General features: G+C 41.4%; 1 protein-coding gene across 2 annotated transcripts in view; it reads right to left on the bottom strand.

Annotated features, from left to right (window-relative positions):
• WASF3 (WASP family member 3) overlaps positions 1-16,584 on the bottom strand; it is a 67,052-nt gene extending 50,468 nt beyond the window's left edge. For both annotated transcript variants that reach the window (XM_036457778.2, XM_036457779.2), the window contains exon 1: positions 16,470-16,584. The gene's annotated coding sequence lies outside the window, so the exon portion shown is untranslated. The remainder of the gene's footprint in view (positions 1-16,469) is intronic.
• Between the last annotated feature and the right edge of the window lie 810 nt (positions 16,585-17,394).

Here is a 17,394-nt window from a genome sequence, read left to right as displayed (position 1 = left end):
ACAAGATCATGTTCAACTGCCAAAGATTTCCCTAGAAGTGACCTGGATGATGTCCTGGTGGAGGGAAATGCCATCTACACTAATAAAAGAGAAACACCTTGCATCCCCCACCACAAAGAAGGAAGCATGGTGCCTATTAGCAGGCCCTAGGAGCAGCGTACCTAGGATAGTGCTGTGGCCCACAGACTGGGTGACACGCAGCTTCTACCTTTGAGAGTGGTCTGGAGCAAGAAAGGGCTCTATAGTGTGGCCAGGTGGTGGTACAAGCAGCCTGGCTGCTCAGCTGTTGATCCACTGGACCTTGGATGGGGCAAAGGTGTCAGTGGTAGGAGAGACACAGGATGGGGGCCATGGCAAGCTCCAGGGGAGAATGAGCTTGCCTGGTTATGTGGGCAAGGGATTGGAAGAAAGGGAACTAGAGTATGTGACAAGGAGGTATGAGAAAAGGCACTTGGGAATAGTTTCGGTGTAACTAAAAGTGGACACTTGGGAATAGTTACGGTGTAAAGACTTTTAGATCATGTTAATCCCCACACAAGGCACCCCACCACGGAAGAGGCAGTAAACAAGATTTGCAGCATTGATCCCTCCAGAATTGGCCAAATGAAATCCCATATGACATTGCATCTGACTAGGGGCCAGCATGGGGGTTCAGGAGTGAGCCTGGCACAGTGGGTGGGATCATACACACCACTTAGAGGCACACAGCAAAAAACACACAAACAAACCAAAAAAAAAAACTGAAAGAGTGGGTGCCACCCTTCACCATGAGGTGTGCTTATGAAGTCAGAGACCTCTCTAAGTCACTGTTCCAAAGGACACCAGGGTTTAGAAGCCAAGGGGTAGATGCAGGAGTGACCCCACTTATCATTGTCAAAAGCCCTCCAAGGGGCCTGTGCTTCCATCCCTGCCCACTGGACTCTACAGGAATGGATGTCCCAGTCAGAAAAGGGGCTCACTCTTGCAAGCAGCAGAGCAAGGTCTCAAAGATCTGCAAGGTCCAGTTCTGGATGGTTCTCTGAACTCATTCTGCCAGCAATTAGAGTGAAAATAGGAATCCCCATACTTTCAGAGGAAGCTGACCAGCAGGAAGATTGTGGGCTACATTTACAAGGGACAGAAAGAAGCATGTGTGGAGGCCGCTGATACATTTGGGATCCTTGCATGTGTGAGCATGTCTTGTCATCTGCTACAAGGAGGATCCAATCACTTACTGACCTTCAGTAAGTGTGCTAATCCTGTGTGTTCACATGTGTACATGTGTTTGCATGTGTGTGCTGTATCTGCAGACACTTGCTGGACACTTGCCTGTTATTATAAACTTAGCATTTCTCACAGTGGGGATTGGTTCTCTGCACCCTGCTTCCTGAGATTCCTTACAGAGCAATTCTGTGTTTGCTTCTACTGGCACAGGACAAAAAAATGCAATTTCTCAATGAAGAGTTCTTACTATTGGAGCCCCAGGCAGATGAGGAGCTATTTTGTGGGTTTGGTGAGCAATTTTTAAGGGATCTAACAACCTTCTGAAAATGCCAGCATTTACTCTGAGGACTTTCTAGCTCATGCTCAGGCTGGCCCAAGGCACATTCCAGTCTCACAGCAGCAGGAAGACTGAGCCTCTAGCACCTGTTTCAGTGTCCAGCCCAAGCTCAGCTCTCTTAGCCTCTCACACAGATGGAGGAGTGACCAAGTCATTCCTCTTAGCACGGTTATGCTTTAAAAAGCTATAAATGCAGACATACTTGTTATACTTTGTCCAGTACTTGTTATACTTTGTCCAGGAGCTAATTTCACTTCATAACGTCACTTGTGAAGAACTTCTTCAGAACCTTTAGCTCTGATGACTCTCCCTTCATTCCTATAATCACCACATTTCACTGTCCCCAGAACCCTCCCCAATGTGCTTCTCAGATGTATTTTGAATGATAAACAGTGACATTTATCAATTGCTGACTAGGTAGAGTAAAAAAACAGAAGGAAAATAAGGCGACCTTCAGAGAATGACATGAAGTATTATAGAAAATACAGCAAAAATGTATACTCAACTCTTTATTACCTACTCAAATTAATCCTATGAGTCCCCAGGTATACTAATAACATTCCTTGCCTTCTTTACAGGGTGTTGGGGGCTCACATAAAAATACATACTGGGGGAGGGAATTTACAAAATCCGCTCAGGAAGGAGCCGCAGGGTGTGGCTGCCATTCGATGCCCAGCCTCAACCATCATGCCGTCCACACCAGGCTAGGGCATCGAGGCTGGGCATCGAGTGGCAGCCACTCCCTGCTGCGTCTTTTCCCTGCTGCCAGAAGTTGGGGTCCAGGAACTGTGGTATTTAACAAAGAGAGAAGGCTCTCACCTCACTAACCCAGGCGTGGGTGGAACTGTGAGCTAGACAGACAGAAGCTACAGCTAGGCCAGGGAGCTGGGAGCACCAGGGGAGGAGAGAGGTGGCCAGGGCAATGCTGTGGCAAGAGTGCAGCAGCAGAAGCCCAAGGCTGAGACTCACCAGAGGGGGCAGTGCCAGACCCTACCATCATCCTGCCTCAAAAATTTGTCCCAATCTGTGTCTATGGGATGGGCTGTGTGGAACTCAGGGATGGCAGAGGGGTTTGTGAATCTGAGGGACCTTTATTTTCTGAAGGAACTTTGAGTGGACAGCATGATGAGAGCTGGAAAATGAGATCAGGAAAGAGGATCAATCCTGCCCACCCCAAGTGCATGAGAGGTACCCCCTTCCCAACCTGCAGAACAGCTGATTCTGCAGTGGCTGGAGGCAGAGGCTCGAGGCAAGGGGGATCAGCTCTGGGCTGGAAATCTGTGCTCCTAGGGCTGAGGCTGGCTGCCCAGGGGACTAAGATATTTGGACAGCTCAGAGCCTGGGGGAAGGCCATGACCAACAAGGGCCTGCTGTGGTGAAAGACTGGAGTGCCAAGCAGGGCTGATTTTTTATTTCTTTTGTCCTGAGGTGGCAGCAAGGGGGTGCCAGCAAGCCAGGCAGAACTGAGACACTGGAAGGAGAGGAAGTGTCCAAACTCTTCCTATAAACTACAGGCATCATCCCCAATACCAGACTGAAACCATCCTGGCCAAGACCCAGCTACACCTACAGAGCCCAGTTCTTTGAGGAAAGGAGAGCAGATCAGAACAGGGGCATTTAACGGGTGAGACCTGAGGCAGACCCAGCCTCTAGGATACATTCAAAGAAGAACTAACACCTATCCTCCTCAAATTATTCCAAAAATTTCAAGAAAAAGGAGCACTCTTTTTACGAGGCCAACATTATCCTAATTCTAAAACCAAATAAAGACACCACGAAGAAAGAAAATTATAGGTCAATATCCCTGATGAACATAGATGCTAAAATCCTCAACAAAATATTAGCAAATTGGATCCAACAATACTTTAAAAAGATCATACACTGTGACCAAGTTGGATTTATTTCAGGGATGCAAGGCAAGTACAATATTTATAAATCAATAAATGTTATGCTTCACATAAAATGAAGGATAAAAAATCACATTGTATTAATATATGCTGAAAAACATTCAACAAAATCCAGAATGCATTTATAATAAAAACTCTCAGCAAAGTGAGAATAGAGGGATCATACCTCAACATAATAAAGACCATATATGACAAATCAATAGCCAACATTATACTCATTGGACAAAACTTAAGTGTTTTCCTTAAGACCAGGAACAAGACAGGGATGTCCACTTTCACCACTCTTATTAAACACTAGAGGCCCAGTGCACAAAATCTGTGCATTTAGGGTGGGAGATGTCTCCGCCTGGCCTGTGCCCTCTTGCAGTCCGGGAGCCCTTAAGAGATGTGTGACTGCTACAGAGTGGATGGAGAGGCTGTGGGAACACACTGACCACCAGAAGGTAGCTCCTGTATTGAGTGTCTGCCTCGTGGTGGTCAGTGCTCATCATAGCAACTGGTCATTCTGCTGTTTGGCCAATTTGCATATTAGCCTTTTATTATATAGGACAGTACTGGAAGTCCTAGCCACAGCAATCAGACAGGTTGAAAAAGTGAAAAGCATCCAAATTGGAAAGGAGGAAGAAAATAATGTCATTGCCGAAACCGATTTGGCTCAGTGGTAGAGCATCGGTCTGCAGACTGAAAGGTCCCAGGTTTGATTCCGGTCAAGGACATGTACATTGGTTGCGGGCATATTCCCGGTAGGGGGTGTGCAAGAGGCAGCTGGTCGATGTTTCTCTCTCATCGACGTTTCTAGCTCTCTATCTCTCTCCCTTCCTCTCTGTAAAAAAATCAATAAAATATATTTTAAAAAAGAAAATAATGTCATTATTTGCAGATGACATGATATTGTACATAGAAAACCCTAAAAACTTTACCAAAGAACTACTGGATTAATAAATGAATTCGGTAAAGGACCCAGATACAAAATTAACATCCAGAAATTTACGGCATTTTTATACACTAATAATGAACTTTCAGAAAAAGAAACTAAAAAAACAACCCCACTTATCATTGCAATAACAAAATATAAGATACCTAGGAATAAACTTAACCAAGAAGGTAAAAGACCTGTACATGGAAAACCATAGGACATTGAAAAAAGAAATAGATAAAGATGCAAACAAGTGGAAGCATATATTTTATTGATGGATTGGAAGAACATCATTTAAGTGACCATACTACGCAAAACAATCCATATGTTCAAGGCAATCCCTATTAAAATACCAATTGCATATTTTGCAGATCTAGAAAAATTATTCCAAAAGTTTATATGGATCCAAAAAGGAACCTGAATAGCCACAGTAGTCTTAAAAAAGAAGAACAAAGTTGGAGGAATCACAATACTGAACAGCAAACTATAAAGCCATTATAATCCAAACAGCCTGGAACTGGCACAAGAAAAGATATTATATCCCAGAAATAGACCCATGCTATTATAATCCTATCTAATAAAAGAGAAACATGCAAATTAACCATCACTCCACTATTCACCCACCAGCAATCAGAGCGAGTATGCAAATTAACCCAACAAATATGGTAGTTAATTTGCATACACAGGTGCCTAGCGGCCTGGACCCTGGGAACACCCAGGCCATTCCTAGTCTGTAGGCCCACGCTTAGGCCCTGAGTGGCAGGGTCCCAGAATGCCCCCTGGCCACTCCGGGCCTATAGGTGCAGACCCTAAGCCACTTGCGCGTGCTCTGGCACCAAGCGGGGGTTCGGATCCATGCTCCCAGTCCAATGCCCACAACAGGGGGCTGGTTGCTGGCCTCTGAGGTGTGCAAAGACCCCTACGGCCGCCGCCACTACACGCAGCCCAGGGTCCCTGCATGCCCCCAGCCCGGTGTCCATGGTGGGACTGGCTGCTGGCCTCAGAGGCGTTCGGAGATGGAGATGTTCCTGCCCCAGCCATTTGTGCTTACTCCGGTGCCAAGCAGAGGTTAGAGTCCATCCCCCAGCCCGGTGCCCAAGACGGGGGAAGCGGGGGAAGGAGGTAGGAGGGGGGCTGGCTGCCACCCTTTGGGGTGTGTGGAGACTCCCGCAGCCACTACCAGGTGGCAGGGACACACCCCTAGCCCAGTGGACACAACACAGGGGCCGCATGAGTTGCAGGGGCAACACCTTTTCAAAAAATATATTTATTTTATTGATTCTTTTACAGAGAAGAGGGGAGAGGGTTAGACAGTTAGAAACATCAATGAAAGAGAAACATAGATTAGCTGCCTCTTGCACATTCCCCACTGGGGAAGTGCCTCCACCCAAGGTATATGTACTTAATAGGAATCAAACCTGGGACCCTTCAATCTGAAGGCCCATGGTCTATCCACTGAGCCAAACCAGTTCAAGAGTAAATACCTTTTCTGACCGCTCATTGGCTAAGCTCCCTGTAAGCCATCACTTGCAGTGTTCTTGGTAACTTGGGTTATAAGAATCCAAGAAGGTGATCTAAGGTTTTTCCACCTCACTCCTGGAAGAAAAAACGAAGGTCCACTGCTGGAGGGCTAAGAAATGTCCTATCCTGCCCTACCGGTTTGGCTCAGGGGAGAGAGCCTCGGCCTGCCAACCGCAGGGTCCGGGTTGGATTCTGATCAAGGGCATGTTCCTAGGTTACAGGCTCCTCCCTGTCCAGGGCCCAGGTCAGGGCTCATGCAAGAGGCAACCAATTAAAGTGACCCTCTCACATTGATGCTTCTCTCTCTCTCTCTCTCTCTCTCTCTCTCTCTCTCTCTCTCTCTCTCTTCCATACTCTCTCTCTCTCTCTCTCTCTTCCATACTCTCTAAAAAAATCAATGGAAACAGCCTCAGGTGAGGATTAAAAAAAAGAAATGTCATATCCTATGAAAGACACTTCTTGAAAATGCCTTAAAAAAGTTGTCATTTTTTCACAGTGAAGGGACTAGAGTCTGTGTTGATGAAAATACCTTGGCGGCTGCTGTGGCTGGCAGTGGCTGCAGCAGTGTGGCGATGGGGCTGGCACCTTCCCTTGATCAGCCCTGTTGCCTCCCGCAGAGGGTGGCCAGACTGTGGCTGAGGCCTGCTCCCCATGGGATGTCCTACTAAGCCGTCAGAAGGACATCTCCTGAGAACTCCCAGTCTGTGAGAGGGGGCAGACTGGGCTGAGGGAAACCTCCACAGTGCACAAATTTCAAGCACCGGGTCACTAGCCTATATAATAAAAACCCAGTGGCAGTGGTCGTAATGCTGTAATGACAAAAACAAAAACAAAAAACAAACAGTCACCAGGAAGCTGCGTGCGGAGCAAGGCGCATGTGGGTGGGTGGAGCCGCATGATTTCATGTGCTGGGCTTCTAGTCAATATCTGAAAAGGAGGCAAGAACATATTGTACAATAAAGAAGTCTCTTCAATAAACGGTGTTAAGAAAATTGGACAGGTATATGCAAAAAATGAAACTATATCACCTACTTACACCATCCACAAGAATAAATTTAAAATGGATTAAAAAAATTTAAATATCAGACATGAAAACATACAAATCCTAGAAGAAAGCATGGGCAGTAAAATCTCAGACATCTCACATAGCAGAATTTTTGCTTATACATCTAAGGGAAGGGAAACAAAAAAAAAAAAAGTAAACAAATGGGACAACATCCAACTAAAAAGCTTCCGCACAGCAAAAGAAACCAGCATCAAAATGATAAGGGAACTCACTGTATGGGAGAACATACTTGCCAATGATTCATCTCATAAGGGGATAATTTTTCAAAATATATAAAGAAGTTATACAACTCAAGAAAAGGAAGACAATCCAATTTAAAAAATAGGCACAGAACCTGAATAGATACATCTCCAAAGAGGACATATAGATGGGCAAGAGACATTTTAAAAAAAAATGCTCAAAGTCACTGATCATCAGAGAAAGGCAAACTAATACTACAATGAGGTATCACCTGCCAGAATGGCTACCATCAATAAATCAATAAACAGTGTTGGTGAGGATGTGGAGAAAAGGAAACCCTAGTACACTGCTGGTGGAAATGGAGACTGTTCCAGCCAATATGGAAAACAGTGTGAGTTTTCCTCAAAAAAATAAAAATGGAACTGCCATTTGGCCCAGCAATCCAACTTCTAGGAATGTATCCTAAGAATCCTGAAACACCAATCAGAATATATGCTCCCCTAAGTTCATAGCAGCATTATTTACAATAGCTAAGATCTGGAAACAGCCCAAGTGCCCATCAGTAGGTGAGTGGATAAAAAAGCTGTAGAACATTTATACCATGGAATACTAAGTAGCAGTAAAAAAGTAGAACTTCTTACCCTTTGTGACAGCATGTACGGATGTGGAGATTATTATGCTAAGCAAAATAAGCCAGTCAGAGAAAGACAAATATTACACAATGGCACTTATATGTGGAGTCTAATGAACAAAATAAACTGATGAATACAATAGGTCCAGAGGCATGGATACATGGAACAGACTGACAGATATCAGAAAGGTGAAGAGTGAGCATGACAGGAAGAGATTAACCAAAGAACTTATGTGTATATTAGAGGCCCAGTACACAAAATTCATGAACGCACTTAGGGGATCCCTCAACCCGGCCTGCACCCTTTCACAGTCTGGGAACCTTCAGCAGGCCTAAGCTGGCAGTCAGACATCCTTAGTGCTGCCATGAGCCCGGCTTCTGAATGAGCAGCACTCCCCCTGTAGAAGTGCACTGACCACCAGGGGGCAGTCCTGTGTTGAGCATCTGCCCCCTGATGGTCAGTGCATGTCAGAGCAACAGGTCATTCCACTGTTTGGACAATTTGCATATTAGCCTTTTATTATATAGGATATGCATAGCCCATGGACACAGACAATAGTGTGGTCAAGGCCTGGGGTGAGACATTGGCTGGGTCGAGGGAGCAAAGGGAGGGGAAATGGAGGCATCTGTATACTGTCAACAACAAAAAATAAAATAAAATAAATGTGCTGGGCAAAAAACAAACAAACACCCCAAAAATCTAAGATTCTAATGATATTATTACTTTAATTTTAATATTATCTTACTCCTTACTAAAATGATACTCAATATTTACTAAGTTTATTATACAATTAAACTAACATTTTTTATTGAAATTTTACTTACTATGCAACTAAAGGGCCTGAACACTGGCATTTGACTTCTCTAAGTAGTACTTTGAGTTAAAGTCAAATGATTTAAATGAATTAAAGTCAAAATTTCAAAAGCCTGTCAAGTGCTTCCTAATTCAAGGCAACTATTCTACTCTCTAATACTTTATTTAATTTCTTTCTTAAAATTCTACATACTAAAACTCCTAAGTTTTTCTATAACATGATTAAGTGAAATTTTTTTCCTAACAAATAATATATTGTACACCTGTAATTTCCTACGTAATAAAAGTACTAGGAACATCTTTTATTCTAATAACTGGTCTTTGAGCTAGGTTCCTAACATCAAGCTCCTAAATGCCTTAGAAATTCTGGGTGATAGAAATGCACATGGTTCTAATAAAGTGACTCTTGGTGGAGTCCTGGATAAAAGCTGATCAACAGAAAGACTGAGCCACGTTTAGAAGCTTGGAACTTTCAGTCCTACCCCCTATTGTCTGGGGAGAGCAGAGGGGTTAGAAATTGAGCTAATGATTGATCATGCCTACATGATGACATGGCTATAGAAATCCCTAAAGAATGGGGTTTAGAGAGCTTCCAGGTTGGTGAAAACATCCACATACTAGGAGGGTACACCCCAGTTGGGACAGAAGTTCCTACACTGGGGCCATTACAGACCTCGACTTATGTACTTCATTTAGCTATTCATTTGTATTCTTTATGTTCTTTGTTGAATAATAAACTGGTAAATGTAAGTATTTCTCTAAGTTCTAGGATCTGTTCTAGCATATGATCAAATCCAAGAAGGGGATTATGAGAACCTTGATTTATAGCAGTCTGATGTTCAGGTGACAATCTGGAATTTAGGATTGGCATCTGAGTTCGGGTAGTCTTTTGGGACTGAGCCTTTAATCTGTAGGAGCTGTACTAACTCCAGATGTTAGTGTCAGAACTGAATTGAGTTATAGGACATGCAATTGTTGCAGAGACTTGCTCGATGTGGTGTCAGGAATTATGTATTGTCTCTATCAGAGAATTGAGAGTAGAGAGAAATGTGGGAGGAATGTAGTTTTCCTATATACTCTCCTTTTCTTTCCCTGCCTCTTCTTTTTGTTTTTGTTTTTATGTTCTGTTGACTTAAGCTTCAATTAGCTGATTCTTTTTTCAGCTTTGTCCAGTTTGCTAACAAACCCAACTTGTTTGTGTGTTTTTTGTTGTTGTTGTTTCCAGTAGTTTCCATTTAACTTCTAAAAATTGTTTAAAGTTTCCATCTCTCTGTTGATATTCACCATGGGTCAATGGATATTGCCTACCTTTCCCACTACATCATTTATATATTTAATCACAGCTATTTTTAAAGTTCCTGTCTGATAGTTCCCACATCTGGGTTATCTCTGAGCATGTTCCTATTGAATGCTTTATCTCCTGACAATAGGTTTTCTTTCTTCCCTTTTTTGGTAGCATGATTTTATTATTTTGGCTGAATGTTAGATATCACATGTAGAACAGTGGCAAAAGATGAAAAGAATTTTTCCACCTGAAATGGCTAGCATGATCTTTTGGTATGACATTAGTACTGGGGATTGAATCAACCTACTCAGTGGTTTAACAGATGTGTTATTGTTACACAGTACAAAACAGCGTTAAAAATCCCTTAGTGATGGGCTGTTACCTTGCGCCAGGTGCGGGGTCTGGGATGCCAAATTTTTCTTAATGTTCCTGCTCCACCCAGTAGTCCCTTCACACGTGTGTCACACTTTTCTATTCAGAAGAGGATTGCTATTGCTTTGTTTCTATGGGCAAAGTTCATAGTAGGAGCAGGGAAAGTTCTCAGTTTTTCTGGTCCAGCCTAAATCTTACTTGAACCCCAGAATGAGACCTCCTCAGTGTCTGTGCCTTTCTTCCCAATGACAGCTAAACTCTGCCTTGTACCTGTCCCCACCTCAGGCATGAGTTTCCTATCCTCATCTGCATAAACAGAACTCTGTTTTGTTTCATTGAGAGATTATGAGCCTGAGAGGTTGTCCTGCTTCTACTACCATATTTTGCCCCCAAAGCAGAGGTCTTTGCTGATTACCAAGGGCAGGAAGAAGGGCCCTTAACTAGAAGCAATCAATATTTGGTTGTATCCTGAGGATTAGAGGGTTTGTTGCCCTCCCAGGAACTAGTGCCCTAGGAGAGAAGAATCTGGGGAAGCAGATGCTATTATGCCGGTCCCCCAGTACAGTTACTACTCCTGTGTGGCTATACAACCAAAGGAGTTCTGTCTGATCTCCAGGGCTGCCTCTAGCCTTCCTTATGAGTACCTGGCAGAGGCCTGAGGAAAGAGCTGAGTATGACCTCCCCTTGTCTCTGGGATCCTGTTATTCCAAGCAAATGTGTTAACTCACATTAACCTTTAAGAACTCATTTACCTATTCCTGTGGTGGTCGCCTGTTCCTCCTACGCTCTGCTAAACATAAAACAGCTCAAGTGTCCTGTCTCTCCTCAGGAGGGCTTGTCACTCTTTAAGAAGTCAGGGAAAGTTTTCCTTCTGGATCATCTGGCTTAGTCTCTTCCTTTTGATGGAAGCTGTTCTCTTGTACCTTTTTACATCCTGGTTGGAAGATAAACTGCCATCACAGTAAGAACAAAAAGAGCTTACTGGCTTCTTGTTAAGACTTTAAACTGCTAACTATATTCAATAAGGAGAAAAGAAAGTAAATTGACATTGCTAATGAGCGAACATTCAAGCAAACTATTTTCAAAAGGTAAGAATACTACTACTGCCGAAACCGGTTTGGCCCAGTGGGTAGAGCATCAACCTGTGGACTGAAAGGTCCCAGGTTTGATTCCGGTCAAGGGCATGTACCTTGGTTGCAGGCATTTCCCCAGAGGGGGTGTGCAGGAGGCAGCTGATTGATGTTTCTCTCTCATTGATGTTCCTAATTCTCTATCATTCTCCCTTCCTCTCTGTAAAAAATCAATAAAATATATTTTTTAAAAAGAATACTACCACTATATTAGTACAGATAATAACTAGCTTTCACACAGAAAATATATGGCAATTAGTAGTATAAATTAAACTGTGATTATTCCCTATTTTATATTGTGATTATAGAAAGGGCTGATGGGATTCAGAATAACATATTAATTGCATTATATCCTTATTACAAAGTTTAAAACTATATTATTGATAAAGCTAGTTGACTGTACAAAGCTGGCTGAAAAGATTTTGTGATGGATTTCTTTCTGTACTATGCAGCCACACAGATTATTCTGTGAGCTTTGAAAGTATGCAGTTTGCAAAACCTGACAAGGTTAATGATTCTGTCTTTTCTATTCTTGATGTGTTGGTAACCTTTGCTCTGATTGCTGTATGCTCAACAATTAAGAGTGCAGTGCATGGCAGAGCGAAATCACATGGTAAAGACTTTATTATAGACACCAAACTAAATGTGTGCAGATGGCAGATGTCTGGCTTTTTAATCACGCTGACTTTTATGTATTCAGAATACAAGTGATCTAAACAGAAGTGGTCTGGTTCTATCCCCATGTCCAATCAAGTGGCACAACGCTGCCTACGCCCCTTCCTTTTACTTCCCATTGTGCCTCTTTTATTTTGAAAGACAAGGGCCATGTCTGCTCAAGCCAGTTTTATGGTACTCCACTTGCTTACTGACATTCCCCCGAAATTAGTCACCAGTAATAACACATTCCCACGGCCAAAGAGGGGGTTGGCTTCCTCAACTCCCAAGCTGTCACAGTGCCTTGTAGAGCTACTCTGCCTCACCTTTGGGTGAAAACTATGATGCAGCTGGGGGAAATCTGCATAAGCTTTACTCAATAGCGGGTCATTGAGATGAATGCTTACATTTCACTATTTAGATTATGGTCCATTGACTTAGAATTTCAGAGTGAAACTAGACTGGATTAGGAGTGGGGACCTGGTTGCTAATCCTAGTTCTCCACTAACACTGTGTGAGACCCTGTGCAAGTTTTGTCATCAAGGTGGACCTCAGTTTCCTGTTTTGAAAAACAAGTTTTCTCCCTCGGTTTCCCTCTAATCTGCTTTGTTTCTTTTCAGTTCAATATTCAGCTGGTTTCCATAAACTACTATATTGGATTCACTTGCTCTCCAAACATTTTGTGCCTTTTTATTATGCTTTAGCCAGAGAAAGTACAAAGAATAAACAGGCAAAAACAAACAAAAATCCCTTTTGATCATACAATATATATATATATGTGTGTGTATATATATATGTGTGTGTGTATATATATATACATATATATCCTATTATATATATATATATATATATATATATCCTATAAAAATAAACACATAATATGCTAATTAGACCAGAGAGCTGAACAACTTTCCAGATGAAGCTGAGGTGGTGGGGCTGAGGCAGAGGCGGTTAGGGGTGATCAGGCAGGCAGGCAGAGAGTGGTAAGGGGCAATGAGGCAGGCAGGCAGGTGAGTGGTTGGGAGCCAGTCCTGGATTGTGAGAGGGATGTCCAACTGCCCATTTAGGCCCGACCCCACGGGCAGTCGGGGCATCCTTTGAGGGGTCCCAGATTGGAGAGGGTGCAGGCTGGGCTGAGGGACCCTTCTCCCCCATGCACAAATTTCGTGCACCAGGCCTCTAGTGTGCCTATAATTGGAAACCTAGGAGAAATAGATAAATTTCAAGAAACATACAAACTTGCAAAAGTGAATCAAAAGGACCTCTTACCCTATGAGACAGTATGAGGAACCTGGAGAGTATTATGCTAAGTAAAATAAAACAGTCAAAAAAGAGACAAGAATCACATGATCTCACTCATATATGGAATCAAATGAACAAAATAAACTGAAAACCAAAACAGATTCAGAGACACAGAAACATGAAACAGACTGTCAAAACTCAGAGGGAACGTGGGGTTAGTAGGTGAGTGGCAAGAAATCAACCAAAGAACTTGTATGCATACTAGTATATACATAGCCCATGGACATAGACAATAGGGTAGTGAAGGCATAGAGCAGAGGTGGAGGGGTGGGGGTGATGGAGGTGGGCAAGAAGGGGTCAATGGGGAAAAGAGGACATAATGTAATACTTTCAACAATAAATATTTTTAAAAATATAAACCAATGGCATTTGCCACAGAATTAGAATAATCCTAAAATTTATATGGAACCACAAAAGATCCTGTAGCCAAAGCAATCTTGAGAAAGAAAAACAAAATTAGAAGTATCGTGCTATCCGATAGCAAACTATATAGCAAGGCTATAATTATCAAGACAGCATGGCACTGGCATAAAAACAGATGAACAGATCAATAGAACAGAATAGAGAGCCCAGAAAGAAACCCACATCGATATGGTCAATTACCGTATTTTTCGGACCATAAGATGCTCCGGACCATAAGACGCACCAGTTTTTAGAGAAGGGAAATGAAGAAAAAAGATTCTGAAACAAATAGTGTCCTAAAATATTTTATGTGCATTAAAACCCAACATCACAGTCATAAACACATGTAATCAACCCTGTAAAGTAAACAGCAGCATTTAGAACCATTTTAGAGCCGGGCAAGCACACAGAGACCACACAGAGCCAGGCAAGTAAAAAAAACTTTTTTTTTTAAAGTATATGTGTAGGCACTTCTGGGGGGAAAAAAGTGCGTCTTATGGTCCGAAAAATACGCTATATACAATGGAATGTTACCTGACCATGAATAAGAATTAAATCTTAGGATTTGCACAACATAATGGACCTAAGAAGGTATCATGCTAAGTGAAATAAATCAGACAAAGTCAAATATCATATGATATCACTTATACCTGGAATCTAAAAAATAACAACAAAAAACAGAAGCAAACTAATAGATACAGAGAACAAACTGGTGGGTACCAGATGCAAGTGGGTTTAGGAACTGAGTGAAAGAAACCCTGGCCAGGTGGCTCAGTTGGTTGCAACATCATCCCATACACCAAAAAGGTCTTGAGTTCAATTCCCAGTCAGAGTGCATAAAGGAGGCAATGCATCAATGTTTCTCTCTCTCTCATTCATAAAACATATCCTTGGATAGGGATTAAAAAAAGAGTGAAGGTATTAAGAAGTACAATTTGGCATCTATAAAATAGTCGCATAGGTGTATAGTATAGCATAGGGAGTGTAGTCCATAATATTGTAAGCTGTCAGGTGGTTACTGGACATATAGGGGGAGCACTTTGTGAGTTATATAAATGTCTAACCACTATGCTGAACACCTGAAATATCATATTGAATGTCAACATAACTGAAAATTTTTAAAACTGAAAATTTAAAAATAAATAAAACTCAATACAAAAACAAACCATTCAATTAAAAACAGGGACAAAAGACTTGAACAGATGCTTCAAGAAAGAATATAGATGGCAAATAAGCACCTCAAAGATTTTCAACATGGTTAGTCATTAAGGAGTTGCAAACCAAAACCATGAGATACCACTACACACCTAAGAGAATGGCTAAGCTTCAAAAAGACTGACCATACTAAGTGTTATTAAGTATCTGGAGAACCTAGAACTCCCATACCCTGCTGAAGAGAATATAAAATATCCCAATCACTTTGGAAAAGTTTGGCAGTTTCTTAAAAAGTTAAACATATACTTGTCCAGTTGATCCAGCCATTCTACTCCTAGGTATTTATGCAAAATAACTACTAGTAAAAGCATTTGTACATGAATGTTCACATAGCTTTATTTGTAAAAGCCAAAATAACCCCAAAATCCATCAACAGATGAATGATAAATCAGCTGTATATTCATGGAATGATTTATACCTGCAACAACATGGATGAATTTCAAGATAATTATGCTGAATGAAAGTCAGATGAAAAAAATGTATAAGCTGTATGATTCCACTTGTATTACTACTAGGGGCCGGTTGCAGGAAGATTCCTGCAAGAACAGGGCTTCTGGGGGGCTTCCCTCCCACCACCGCCACCTCTCCGCCCACCCCCTATGCTTTCCCTGCTGCCTCTGCCCCCTCCCCCGCCACCAACCATCGGAAAACACAGATATTTACATCACCATAGCAAAATTACAGTTATGAAGTAACAACAAAAATAATTTATGGTTGGGGGTCACCACAACATGAGGAACTGTATTAAAGGGTTGCGGCATTAGAAAGGTTAAGAACCACTGCTCTAAATGATACATTGGCAGACTAGATTAAAAAAAAAAAGAAAAAAGAATATGTTCTCTCTAAATACCAATCTCAAAACCAAAAAGCCTTTTTGTTATTCTCCCTCTACTCTTTAAAATAAAGAGAAAAAAAGGACAGTTCCACATACATCATTTCATTTGGTTTTTACAACTCTATAAAACATGCAAGACAAATAATGGCATTTTATGCATGAGAAAAGTGAAGCTCAGAGAAAGAACTTGTCCTATTTGTCTGCTATGTCTCATTATTCTTAAATACCCTTTAAAGGTAGAGCAATATAGGTCATTTAAATCTTTAATTTAAAACCTTATATTATCCACTGTTGGAATCACCATCATTTTGGTTCAGAGTAAGCGAAAGAAAAAAATGACTAGGCTTAAGTTTTATCATCTTGACCTCTCATACCCATTCATTATTAACAAAGTTCAGATAATAAAGAATTGGTTAAACCTCAGAAAATAAAAAGTAAACAGGCAAAATATATAGCCATATTTGTTGTTCACATAAAAATTAATATGATGACTATGGTATATAAAATTTCCTTTCAAATTCTTACTGTTTATTAGGATCTAAAGATCTATTATCTCTTAAAATTTATATATTAAAATACATTAATATCAGTATTTTAATATATTAGAATATTTTATCCTGTCTATTTCAAATTAAAATTCTAAACTATAACATTATATAAATTAAATGGCTTTTAAGGGTAAAAGTCATATGCTCTTACCGTGTAAGTGTTGACTTAAGAGTTGCAGAAATTTCCCTCAGGCAGCATCACCACTTTGGCTCAGGTATCAGAGTAACAGCAATCAAAATTAAAACTAAAAAGAAAAAATAAAATAAATACTGGCAAGCAAAATGCATTCAATTCTTCAAAGAAGTCTTAAATTCAAATTTCACATTTCAACAATTTCATCAAGGGAGCTCTAATTCCGGAATTAGTTCTTTTGAAATTAAAACAAGAAGCTAATAAGGTATGTGAATTGCTGTATAATTCCAACTCCCTGCCCCAGAGTAAGCTCTAAAATTAATTTCAAGGAATTACAATAAATAATAGGCAAAGGGCAGAAACATAAAAAGGCAAGTATACTGTAAGTTTATTCAACTGAAATTCATTGTTTGCCATGTGCTGGAGCTGCGAGGTACCAAAAAGTACAACATGATTTCCTCCCTAAAGAGATCTATGGTTTAAAAAGTACATATAAGAAAAATTAAATGACTAAGCATTTATTCATTCAGCAAAACTTTATCAAACACCTTGTATAAGTTAGCTTCCTTTTAAACACTGCAAACAAATAAGGAAATGCATGTTCATGAAACAACTCAGTTTCATGAATGTAACTAATCATCTACACTAATAAAATATTAAGATGCAAATTGACCATACCTTCGTGATGCCCACCAGCCAATCTGGAGTATGCAAATTAATCCAACGAAGATGGTGGGTTAATTTGCATACCCAGGCACTGAATGGCCAGGGTGGGATGCTGGTGTTGTCTCTATGGAGACAACTGCCCCCAGCTGCTCCAGGCATTCCACACTGCCCCCAGCTGCTCCAGGCCTCTGGGCAATGTGGGAAGGCGAAAAGGTGGCTCCAGGCCAGAGCAAAAGGGTGGCTCTGGCTGGAGCGAAGGCAGTGCGGGCAGCCAGGG

The sequence above is a fragment of the Pipistrellus kuhlii genome, unplaced genomic scaffold (assembly GCF_014108245.1).
Source record: "Pipistrellus kuhlii isolate mPipKuh1 unplaced genomic scaffold, mPipKuh1.p scaffold_m20_p_3, whole genome shotgun sequence".
Classification (NCBI taxonomy): domain Eukaryota; kingdom Metazoa; phylum Chordata; class Mammalia; order Chiroptera; family Vespertilionidae; genus Pipistrellus; species Pipistrellus kuhlii.
The sequence above is the reverse complement of the archived record's forward strand: the minus strand, read 5'-3'. Positions and strand labels throughout refer to the sequence as shown.